Here is a 13,104-nt window from a genome sequence, read left to right on the forward strand (position 1 = left end):
AATCAGTGCTGTTTAAAGACATGCTGAACAGCAATCAAATGTTCATGGGAAATGGATGGTTTTAAAATTACAGTACTGATTGGTACCGAATTCCAGTATTGTGATAACACTTATATGCACAATTATGACTGGTTTTGTTTTATGGTAACAAACAGTTAAATTTTACAGGCCTTAGAGGTTTAGATATTTAAAAAATAAAAATGAATGAAAAACATTAAAGCTTCTTTGTAAATTACTTTTTAGTATTCACCTGATGTAAATTAATGGTTACAAAGCTCCTCTTTTGTAAAAAATAAATATGTTGGCTAAACAATTAAGCTAGACTTCATTAATCTGATTTGAATGCCATCATTTATCAGTGGTGAAAACAAAGTCTTGGGTATGTTTTTACCTTTGGCAAGAGGACAGAGCGATGCAGGACATTGTGTGCTTAGATTAGCTGCGTTCGGCCACAAATCCTAAATGCTTGTGGCCGCTGAGCAGAGCTGAATGTGTGTACTGTGTGAGGTTTTAACCCACTTTGCGTGACTTGAATATTTAATAAGAGTTAAGCTCTAGGAATGTGCGCACTCTCTCTCACTCTCACTCTCACTTATTCCACCTCCTCTGGTCTCTCTTCTGTCTTCTCTTTCTCTCGCTCTTAACTCATTTAATTATTCTACAGAAGCTTCGGGGGAAACACCCCCAGATGCTGAAGTGCTGATTTAATTCATTCAGCACATTAATGGAAAAGAATACATGGGCGGCAACAGATGTCATGCCTTTAGAGAGAGTATCTGTACACTATGTATCTCAATTTGTACTTGCATATGGAATACAGTTCAAGAAGGCTAATTAGATGATTGCAGCACCTAGTTTCTTAACAAGTCTCCAAGGGATAAATAATGGGATTGGGGGTAATGTATTAAATCTTGTTATATATATATATATATATATATATATATATATTTTTTTTTTTTTTTTCCCAAGTGAGTGTTTAAAATCAACTTGGAAATAATTAGAAAATCATATAAAAAATATCTAAATAAAGATAGTAATTATAAATATAATTTTAATGGAATTATAAATATAATTTTAACAATATTTTTATCTATTATGAAACTTTTATACACTGTTTTGTTTTAATGGGTTAATGTTTTTTGTTCATTTAAAATTAAATCCAATATGTTTCTTTTATGCTATTCAGCTGTAATATATTAACATCAAATTAATTCAATATAGAGCAAATAAAAAAATACATAAAGGAATAAAACAGAGAATATCTCTAAAAATATAATAATTATAAATAAAAAATATTAAAAAGTGTGGATGATTTAAATTAGCAAATTCAGTTCAATTCATGTTTATTTCTATGGCACTTTTACAATGTAGATTGTGTCAAAGCAGCTTAACATAGAAGTTCTAGTAAATTGAAATTGTGTCGGTCCAGTTTTCAGAGTCAAATGAGTTGATTAACAGTTTCTAATGGTGTACAAATATTTTCCATCCAGTTTAGATGTCATTTCGTCCTCTCCAGCACTGTAAAACCCAAGAAGTTAAGGCAACTCAAACTAATTGAAGAAACCAATTGCAGCAAATCATTTAAGTTCATAAACAAATCCAAATGAATACTGTGAGCTAAATCCATTTGAGTAAACATCCATTTGAGAACTTAAAGCAAGTGAGTACTGTAAAATAAGTTTAGGCCACTCAAACTGTTTGAGAAAACTGATTACTACAAACCATTTGAGTAAAAATAAAACTAATCCATATGAGTACTTTGAACTTACTCCATTAAATATCCCATTACTTCAACTTAAATGAACTCATTAACTTCAACAGTTCAAAACTCTTTTCAAATGCGTAGAATTAACTTTCAGTCAATTCTGAGTTAACTAAACTCATTTCATTTGACAAAGTTGACTGTTGGGTTTTACAGTGAAGTATAAAAGTTTTTCTAAGTTGTTATAAGCAATTATTTAATGCTTATCTTGCTCTGTCAGCTGTGAATTTAAGCGAAAATAGGCTAAAAAAGCAGTAGAAAATGGGTAACAAGAACAGATTTTCCACTGATTTATCGATCGCGAATGTTTGGTTTGCAAAAAAATAAAAAATAAAGTAAAAAGTCACCAAATACACTTGGGTGTCCATTAACCTACCTGGGCTAAAGTAAAGTCTATGTGTGAGAAGCACTGATATATAGTTAGGTTCATAAATATTTTGGCATAGTGACAGGTCTTTGGATCTCATCTTGACAGTTGACAGTAACAGATTCCAAATGCAAATAGCACGCTTGAAATTAACTCTGGACCTTTTATCTGCTCGTTGTAATTGAGATAATGAGGGAATAACACACACCTGGCCATGGAACAGCTTAGAAGCCAATTGTCCAATTACTTTTGGACCCTTAACAAGTGGGAAGCAATAATGCAAACTGTTATAATTCCTACACCGTTCACTTGATTTTGATGTAAATACCCTCAAATTAAAGCAGTTAGTCTGCAGTTAAACAGTATCATTAGTGTCAGCCACTAACACTACGGATCAGCTGTAGTCGAACTTTCTTAACTGTTATGCCATAAAAAATAGCTTGAGATGCTGACATAGCATTAAACAAAAATATAAAATACGAAACATTTGAAATATGCCTACTGTATGTTGTAAACCTTTTATTTTCACTAGTTAAATTATGCTTGTTGGTTAACCAAATTTATACTAAAGCTTTTTTTTTTAATGGCCATACCACCCAGTCTCATCTGATCCCACAGGGACTCTCCTGGTTAGTACTTTCTAAAGAGAATAGCAGGTTTAACTTCCAGCTATACCACCCTGGACATTCACCGAACTGTATCTGTGGTCATTCTTGATCACACAAGACTGGTTCGGGATTATCCTGATTAACCTGACCGTGCGCCGTGGTAGGAGCTGAAGTGCTTCCACACATCCTGCTGAGAGAGGCTTAACCTTTGTGCAGAAAGAGAGAGTTGCATTAGGTGATCTCCACATAGATCAAGAATCATCGTTAAGCTGTGTGATGCAACACAGTGTAAAGACATTTGACATTTCACCGATAAATCTCTTTCCCTGTCACTCGGACTTAATGTCATCCATGTACCCAGTTGTCACCATTGCAGTCCTAGTTTTTTTCCATGGATTTTGGGTGACATTTTTATGGTTGGTCTGTTTGATGTCAGTATGTGGTTCATGAAGCTCAGGTTTGGACCTCTCAGCTCACTCTGTTGATCTTTAAATGGATAGTTCACCCAAAAATGTGAATTTTACTCACTATTTACTCGTCCTCCAAACCATTTTTAAAAATTCTGTTGAATGCAAAATCAGATATGTTGTAGAACGCTGAAAACATTGACTTCCATTGTAGGAAAAACAAATACTCTGGGAGTCAATGGTTTCAGGTTTCTTCAAGATATGCATTTAATTTGACCTCCAAACTTCCATTCAAATTGTGAATGATTCAGAAGGGCAAAAGGCCACATTGGTGCACTTACATACTTGCTTGAGCAGTCGTTCTTTCCATTTCTTTTCTAATTAGACTTGATAAGTCTGAGTGATAAGGCTTTCTTGGACACCTGAGCTTAAACACACAAAGCAGATCACACTGAATAATAATAAACTCTGATCCGGTCACATTGACCTCACGCTGGATTGATGGACACACACTAAATTATGCTTGACATGTTCTGATTTACACTGCAAACATTTAAATGTCACCTTCATCCAAACGTCTGTCTGACATGTTAGTCGTTCGTATATCTGTTTCTTTCAGTAGGTGTTTTTAGAATAGGACAATATTTTGTCAAGATGCAACTTTTTGAAAATCTGAGACTTAATTTGTTTGGTCACAAAATTGGTCACTTAATTGGTTTGGTGAATTTAAGTTACATTGCATCTACATGGCAACTAATTCTCTATAGATTGCAAGACTGTTAGGTTAGTGTTTGGGTTAGTGTAAGCTGACATGTACTTGAAAAGTTTTTTTTTTAGTCAATTAAATGTTTGTTGAGGGTATTAAGCAGACAGTCTACTACTCAAGTGGACCATCAAAATAAATTGTCATTTTTTTTAATACTCAGAAAATCAGAAAAGGTTGAGTTTTATTTGCAGTTGTAAATTTGCTATCTTCATGGAAAATGCTCTTTAATTAATATTTTAGAAAAAAAAAATGGACTGGAAAAGAAAAATCTATGATTTTGAACTATACAATTCATGTATGTTTTTGACTGTTACAAGGTGTCCACGGGGTCCTAAAAGTCTTAAAATGTCTTAAATTTCAAAAACAAGAACATAAAAACATAAAAAAAATTAGGCCTTGAAAAATCATATCTACTGAAATGTTGTATTTTAGGTCTTAAATATTTTTTTACACGTTCAAATTTTCCTTCGTTCATGGATAGCTACCCAATCTGGCCAACACCCATACAATCACCAATAATCCAATAATAATCATTATTATTATCAATTTATTTTAAAATGTATTAAATGCTAATATTTTTTGGGGATTTGGCAAGTGAAAATATTTTCCAACTGGGATATTTGAAAAAAAAAAAAGTTCTTAGCATTTAGTCCTGTATATTTTATTCATAAAAGTTTTCAAGTTTATTTGGTGAAACCTGCAAAAACCCTGTATAACCATAAAAAATGCCCATGCATGGTTGGTTTTATGATTCAGAGTCGCATATTAATTCTATTATTTAAATGAAGTATCTTAAAGTTGTTGTGCATGTTTGTATTTGTGTGTTTTACTTGAAAGAAATGTAAATATTTTATTATTTTATTTGCATTTTGTCTTCTCTAAAATTGAGAGAAAACTGTATTTTCTTCCAATTGGAAGTCTTCATATTTAACATGCATAGATTGCATCTCAGCCCTAGGTAAACATATGCTGGAATAAGCTGAGATGACAGTATTTGTTAAGGAATAAAGGCTCTAATATTACATTGTCTGATTATTTATTAATATTTTGGCTCCTATGAGATGAATAACATAGCAGTAGCCTTCTAGATAGCAAAAATGCATTAGCAAATATTATACATCTGTGGCACACAAAATACTTCTCTTTTAAAATCATCGGTGAACCATTATTTTGAAGGCCTATTTGTGTATTAGACTGCTTAATATCTGTTGATACTGCTCCTTCAACAGACATTTAACTATAAGAAACTTTGCAAGTCAGTGTCAACTTACACTAACCCTAACCTAACAGTCTACTTATGATCTATTGAGAATTTGTTGGCATGTAGATGCAATGTTACTTAAATTTAACAAGTGGACCATCAAAATAAAGTGTGACCAAATCAACAAGCATTTGAATCTGATTTGAATCATTCCTGAGTTCGATTCTTGAATGGTGATGCAAGCTAATGAATATACTGGACATTGATGTTATATGTTGTTGTCCACCAATGTGTTCCCAAATAAAAGCACAGGAGTGTGGTGTTAAATCCAAGGATGAGCCCGGCAGGTGAGAGTCTTATCCTGTAATTCAAATGAGAGGAAGTTGTGTGTAATTATCATGAATGGAGACTGAAATTTGCAGTGAGAAGTGCTTTGATGCGATCACATGCAGAAGATTACCCGCAGCCGCTATCTGTTTCCCAGGCTTACAAGCAACGTGTGCCTATAAAACTGAATTTTTTTTTACCCGACCCGACATGGCTGTGCAATGTTATTTGCCTATAAAAAGAGCCCAAACTAGACGCAGAACTCACAATGCGTTTTATTCATTGTGATGAGAAAGTGCCTTTGTGGTGACATGACGATTAGGTCTACGCTGAAGGCAAACAATGAACTCACAAACAAACAAAAACACATCTTGAATTCAAGACTGGCTTCGGTCACGCAAGCTAAACGTATCACTGACACTTTCTGTCATGTGGACCCTTTTCGAGGGGAGGTTTGGTTTGTTTTCTTTTTTTGCAGCATTTGGGAAGCCACCCTGTGGTGTAGTTTATGTCCTTACTTTATGAGCTTGCATCTGTAATGTCCCGAAGAGAATTTACTGCGACAGATTCCTGCTGAGTGAACAGGCCCAGCTTCCCAGCCCTTGGCCCAGACCTCCCAGTCCCTGTTTAACAGGCTGCTTTATACAGGTGGTCTGGATGGAAATTCACAAGCTTGATTCGTTTTTTACCAGTAATGTTTCCCATCTACGAATTGCTTACTATGAAATGGAAAAAAATCTAACCAGTTCACGTCAAAATGATCAGCCCTCCTGTGAATTTTTTTTTTTTTTCCTAAATTTCCTAAATGATGTTTAACAGAGCAAGGAATTTTTCCACATTATTTCATATACAGTGGTCCCTCGTTATTCACGGAAATTACGTTCTAAAAATAACCCGCAATATAAGCGAAATCTGCAAAGTAGTCATCAATACAATAATTCTAGATGTTTTAAGGCTGTAAAAGCCCTCACTACACACTATATACACTCAGACAGACATCAACATTTTCACTCTAACTTTTGTAGAAAATAAGTTTAGAATTATAGAATGAGACCAAAGATCAAAACCTGTTGTCAGGCTCAAACATTCATCACTGTCAGCAAAACGTTCATAAAGCTTTTTAGCTAATGTTGGCATCAAGCGTAATGTTCTTCTTCCTGATCAACAAAAATAAAGCAGACACCATCCTAAATGGGGTTAAACATTGCATTAGCCGTGCATATGACAGTTAAAATGAAATTATTTTGATGGTGAACAGCATCCTGAGTCGTAGCTGGGCTCCCCAGTCAGCTGCCGACTTGCGGTGCCAGTGTGTGTACCCTTATGGAAACCCATGTTTACAATTCTAAATTGCATGGCACTGCGTGGCACGGCACATCCGGCATGTGATCCCATTTACAATGTTCTTTCTGCAGACAGTTACAACCCTTTTTGCATCCTTGTTCAACTCTAAAATATGTGAAGTATTTTAAAAAATCCATTGAAGTGAACTTGTTTTCATTCAAGTTATGTATCCATACATCCCAATCCAATCCATCCTAATCCAATCCATCCGAATCCATCCATCCTTCTATTCATCCCAATCCAATCCAATTCAGTCCACCCAAATCCAATCCATCTCAATCCAGTCCATCTATCAATCCATCCCAATCCATCCTAGTCCATCCCAATCCTTTCATATCAATCTATCCATCCGTTCCAATCTATCCCAATTCATCCATCTATCCATCCATCCATCCATCCCAATCCAATCCATCCCAATCCATCCCAAACCATCCCGATTCATCCATCCCATCACAATCCCAATCCCGAGGGTCAACTATAATCTGGCATTATTCAAATATGTTACTCATGGACATAAGTTTGTGTAGGGAGTAAATACTAGTTTCAGGCAGTGCAGAATTGGCGCTTCATTTATCACGCGCTTTGATCTTAGAAAAGCTTTGCAAACTTTGACTTCGCAAACAGGTGTATTATAGAATACATGTAAGCTAATAGCTGAGAAATCATAATATAGGGCACTTTAATCGTTTGTTTGGCTCAAGCTTCAAAAGTGCTTCCTGTTGCAATCATACTGTATACTTCAGTAAATGCAAGGTGTTTTAAATAAGGTTTTGTTTTTTACACTAGGCTCTCATCTACAGTACAGCTGGAAGACGTACTTCCATAAAATGCCTTTAATTGCTTCCAGTAGTCGGCTGTCCAGAGTTTCTCGGCTGCAGTATTCAAGTTCATGCGATCAGGTGGTAAAATAGTGTCTGATACAAGAAGCAACACCACTATAACCTTTAGGAAACATGTAAGCCTCCACATAGTGGTTTTAACAAGTAGTATCAAATCCTTATCAGTCTGTTGGAGAAAAAAACAAAACAGAAAACTATACATAGAGATGTTTTGAGAATGACCAAAGTGAATTTTGAGGAAATGACGGGCACATTTCCATCAGAAAAGGAGTCTGGTGTACGTTCGTGCCTTGATGTGGTTCCAGCACTTCAGCAGCAAGACATTCTTGTGCTCTTTGCTCTTTAAACTTGGCCCCTCTTGTCATTTTGATTTAAAATGTGGTAAACGTATCCACATGAAAGCACCTCTGGGTTGCAGTAAGTTGTCAGTGCTCTGTTAGGAACTTCACGATAAGTCACCCTTTCAAGCTGGTAGTCGACTTATTTTGGAAACATTGCTTTTTTGCAGTGCTGTGCTTTCAAGATGCATTGCCAGTGGATTCTCGTTATATTTTGTTTCCAGCCTAAGGTGGTTGCGTTTTAAAAAACCCTTAGCTTTAAGGTCCCAGTATATTGACACCAAAGCTATTTTCTGTTCAGTTTTCATTCGTTTTCTTGCCATTGCTGCTTTAGAGTTGCACTTTAATTTCTGCTATGAAGCAGCTCTTTGGAGTAAAACCTTGACTTGCAGACCAATGGTAGTTCAAAGCTGGTTCAGAACATTTCCACAAGGTCTGCTTTGGCAAGCTGTTTCGAATTCCGGAAGCAGACTATTTTTTGACTTGATTTGGTTCAGGTATTATTATAGTATTGGGGCCTTTACAGTAAAGCCTCATTCACACTACCAGAGACTGTGCAGCTGTCTATCGTCCTGGGTGGTGAACATATATAAACTTCTCAGCATAACTAAACTTCTACACATATATAACTTTACTCCACTAAACATTGTGGAGGAAATAAAATAAATAAAAATTGAATTGATGCATAAATGTTTAACTACAAAGATTAACAGTAAAATAACCTGTGCGGTGCTCTGTCATTAGCTGCATTTCCATCCACCTATTTTTATGCACATCTTGAAATATCGCATAAAAAAAAAACCTGGATGCAAAGGCCAAGATGTACATCAATTTTGATAAAAAAAATTATGTGCAAAAAAGTCGTGATTTTGCTTCAACAGATCATCTGATAATAAAAGTTGCGGAAGGTGACTGGTATGTTTGGGTGGATGATGAGGTCTGAACATTTTAAATGTTATCTACGAGAAAGAAGTGGTGACCATCTTTGATGAAAAATATCAGCAGAACATGCAAATCTTAAAATAAGTGTGAGCAGAGATGTTTCTTAAAGATTTTGACAAACTGCGGACTATTTTGCATAATAACTAGAAGAACTTTACACAAATGGCTGAAAAAAGAAAACTCTGTGCAGGTGGCAAGAGCACATTTTGTTATTTGACAACAAAAAAGGACCTCTAAAGCCTGATTTATACTTCTGCGTCAAACACCGGCGTATGCTACGGCGCTGACGCATAGCCCTTCGCCGTGGCCATCGCCGTCACTGACGTGCACCTCTCAAAAAATGTAACTACACGTCGCAACGACGCGTAGCATAAGCTCTGTGATTGGTCGGCTTGGTAGCGCTGACGAGTCTGGGCGGGACCGAGAGGCGCGCGAATGGCGCGACGCCGCGCGAGCGATTGTTTACAAGTGTGGAGTCCCGTGAAGGAGCTCCGGATTGAAAGTTTTGTTTTGTGTTTACCTCATAGTTAAAGTTGTTGCACGTCCGCCGGTTCCTGCCTCAAAATGAGCGAGTTTGAGCCACTTGTACATCCCGGAAGTGTTCAGGAAATGCAAAAAAGTAGCGAAGAAACTTGACACAGAGGAACATTTACACCTCACTGCCCACTAGCGTTTCGGAAGTGTTAATGCAGACCGGCAGAGACAGCGCGCAGAAGTATAAATGCACAGCCACGCGCGTTGCCTGCGCCGTGGGTTACGCCGGTCACCTGACGCAGAAGTATAAATCAGGCTTAATACAGCAACTTCAATTTCTTTTGATATTTGGTGCCAGTTTATGAGGAAGTGACGATTTTGTTTTGTTGGACTCGTTTGATGGAAACAGTGCTTTATTCACAAATGTTTTATGCAATATTCCAGTTTTCCACCTAAATTTAATTAACATTTTTGGATGGAAACATGGCCATTGTGACTGATTATCAGTGCTAAACTCTGGTCTGTGTAGGTCTACAGGCACACACCACAATTGACATAGATCACAACCTATCAGGATTTTCAATAACATCCGCATAAGCATGGTCCTTGTGTCTGTAAAGGTGAGATGCAGTGCTCGGAAATGGTTTAGCCGTGATGCCTTTGTCATGCCAACTTGCTACTGCAAACACAAACAATTGTTCTGCATCTGGGTTCTTCTGATTGGTCCACATCTAACCTGATTTCACAAGTAGAGTCGGGACCTCGGTTTAATGTCTCACCTGAAAGTCTGTGCAGTATAGAGTCCCCTTCACTATACTGGGGCATTAGGACCCACACGGACCACAGGTTAAGTGGTCATGCGACAATACCAAAACAGTATTGCTGCTTCAGAATATTTCAGACATATGGATAAGTGGAGCAAAGCCACACCACATGCAACTTGATCTTCTGTAGTGAATTTGATAAAGTATGCAACATTTTCATACTATAAAGCATGTTTGATGGGGGAATGTAACTGATATGATATGCTGCAACAGCCCCTTTACATATGAGATCAATGTAGCGAATTTTGACGTCCTCACCTACACTAGACAGACACAATGTTGCCAAGGCGGCCAGAGCGACCTTTGCCTTCAGTGTGAATGCAGTTATGCAAAAAAAATCTGATCTGAGAAAAAAAAAACACTTCTAGTTTTTACACTTCTAATTTTAAGAGCCTTGCTGTCTGAACGTAGCCATAGAGGATCATGTGGACTGTAAAAGTGGTACTAAAAGTCCCTCTTCATTTTCATAAAATTGAAAGATTCTCAACTTTGTCACTTTGCTTTTGTAGCCAGAGATCACTAGAAGTCACCAGCTCTCCATTGAAATCAATGGTCACTTGTCACTCTGTTGCTTTGTCATTGCAAGTCTCTGCTAGAGTTGGGCTTAAAGGTAAAGCTTAGCTTATCAGGTTAGTTGTCTGTCTTTTTTATTGTATACGGTTCGAAAGTTAGTTTAATTGTCATAGTGGCATTTAACTATTATTTTGACTAGCCTGCTTCTTTGTCTGTCTCGCCTTCTCATAAAATAATTACAACCGTATGATATCACTTCACCAATGGAGTAGCTCTTTAGACAGGCCTGTGCATGTGGCTCCCTGGAAAGCCTTTTACCGCTGAGAGCCTCTGAATTGCTTCTGGTGTTGCTTTCTAGGTCACTGTGTCATCTGTTGTTCTTGCACTCCTGTGTTTATGTATAAAAAAACAGGGTTAAGCTAAATGGGGGGATGGGTAGAGTGCACCAATAGGCTTCCTCAACCCCCCAAAAACAGACATCAGTTTTAGCAGCATGACCCAGAATCACACCTCATTCTCTTTTGCTAAGCAATTAGAATTCAAAATGAACAATTATCCTAAAATTAAAGGTCATTCAGGAACATTTTGGGAGCTGCTGGCATTGGCTATGCAATGTAGTTTATAAAGAGTTTCGTAAAGTAAGATTTATATTTGATAGGTTCAAACTATATTTGGACAGAAAAAAAATTTAAATGATAAAAATACAAATGAACCCTTTAACTGTCTGCTCTAGCAAATGGTTGACTATATTTTAAATAATGACTTGCAAAGTCAAATAAAGAATGACCATTTAAAACAATTGTTTACACACAGCAGTAAACGAACATACTTCTGCTGCTCTACTACTCTTAATTATTAAGCAACAAATACTTTTAAATGAGAATCTGTATTTTTTTTAAGTACTTAAAAAATAAAAATTATTTAGTATTTAAAAATGTGTTATTTTGATTATTTTCTTACATTTCATATTTTCTTATTTTCGTAGTATATCTATCAATTTCAGTACTTTTGCCATAAATCGACATATCTACCATTTGGTAAGGGTTGACATTTTAGAAATTCTGTGATGTGTTGATAAAAAAACGCAATGAGTGTGTTAACTAGCAACATTAGGAGTTCAGAAATGCAATGCAATGTGTGTGTGTGTGTGTGTGTGTTTGTTTGTGTGTGTATGTGTGTGTATGTGTATATATATATATATATATATATATATATATATATATATATATATATATATATATATATATATGATCTGATTGGCTGATAGCCGTGATGTATATAAAGCCTCTTTACCGTTTGTGTATTACTCCGCCCACATACAGCTAGCAAAAAGCAGACACTACAGATCTAAAGTTTGAAAGATGCTTGCTCAGCTGTTTAACTGTCAGCTTATGATTTGAATCCAATGAGAAAGAAAGTAGTTCCTATAATGGGAATATAAATAATACATAAATATATACATGAAATCATGCATTCACTAATATAATATTCAGTGTCTAAATATGTCTAAAACCAAGGTGTAGTTATGGTAAAGTTATTATTTATTATGTTTTTTATGATAAATGCGCTAATAATTAGAAATAATAATAATCATTTAAGATATTCATAAACCATATATTATCTAAACAAAATATGTTTTAAAAGGAATATACTTTATACAATAATGTGTGTAAATATATCTTTTTTGTATTATATGGTATGTGCAGGCAGGCAGGGACAATATTTTTAGTATATCACATATATAGCTTTATCTTTTCATCACGTTATAACTGCTCATCAAACTGTAGATGTTCATCCCATGACTTTTTTAATACTTAGAGATTATACCTTGTGAATAAAATCCTTTTTTCCTCCGATCAGGGCTTAAATATATTAATTTACATTTTTTTTACAAGATGTAAAGAATAGTTTTATGTGACCCTTAACTTGCCTTGTACAGAATGCATCAATCAAGTTACAGATCGCTCTTCTCTAAAGCACATCTTGGAATGATGTTCTCTGTATCTTCGTCTTCCTTGTACCAAGATGCTCTTGAATTCCAGATCAGAGCATTGTTTCTCCAGGTTATCTTCATTCGCTGCTAAACGGAATTCTTGCTGAAGTTATAAAGTGCGGGGAAGATTAAATGAGCTGTTCTTATCCAAGCGCTTTAAGCTCTCTAATAAGAAGAGGTAATGTTTCAAGATGTTTCACCGTAGCTTGGCTCAGCTCGAATGTTTCTTTGCCTGAGCTCTCAGATAAGATAATCTAATGTTTAGACAGCTTAAGCAATAGATTGTGCAGTGGTTGGATGTGGCTGTCAACACTAATTGTCTTCATGCTGAACATTTGTATCCCTAAAGTGATAAATCTGGTTACGTTTCAAATTCCCTTTCGTTTCATTGCGGCGTTT

The 13,104-nt window shown here is 35.9% G+C and overlaps 1 protein-coding gene and 1 long non-coding RNA gene across 4 annotated transcripts in view; one reads left to right on the plus strand and one right to left on the minus strand.

The window, feature by feature from the left end:
- Window positions 1-13,104, plus strand: part of tmtc2b (transmembrane O-mannosyltransferase targeting cadherins 2b) — a 204,194-nt gene that overhangs the window by 48,163 nt on the left and 142,927 nt on the right. The gene's annotated exons all lie outside the window — the stretch shown is intronic.
- On the minus strand, window positions 1,797-11,389 carry LOC147839660 (uncharacterized). Its single transcript, XR_015514775.1, has 3 exons — window positions 11,176-11,389; window positions 9,700-11,131; window positions 1,797-9,141 (listed from the first exon to the last, which is right to left on the minus strand). It is a non-coding gene; the product is annotated as an uncharacterized LOC147839660 (long non-coding RNA).

The sequence above is a fragment of the Danio rerio genome, chromosome 18 (genome assembly GCF_052040795.2).
Source record: "Danio rerio strain M-AB ecotype USA chromosome 18, GRCz13ab, whole genome shotgun sequence".
Taxonomy (NCBI): Eukaryota; Metazoa; Chordata; class Actinopteri; order Cypriniformes; family Danionidae; genus Danio; species Danio rerio.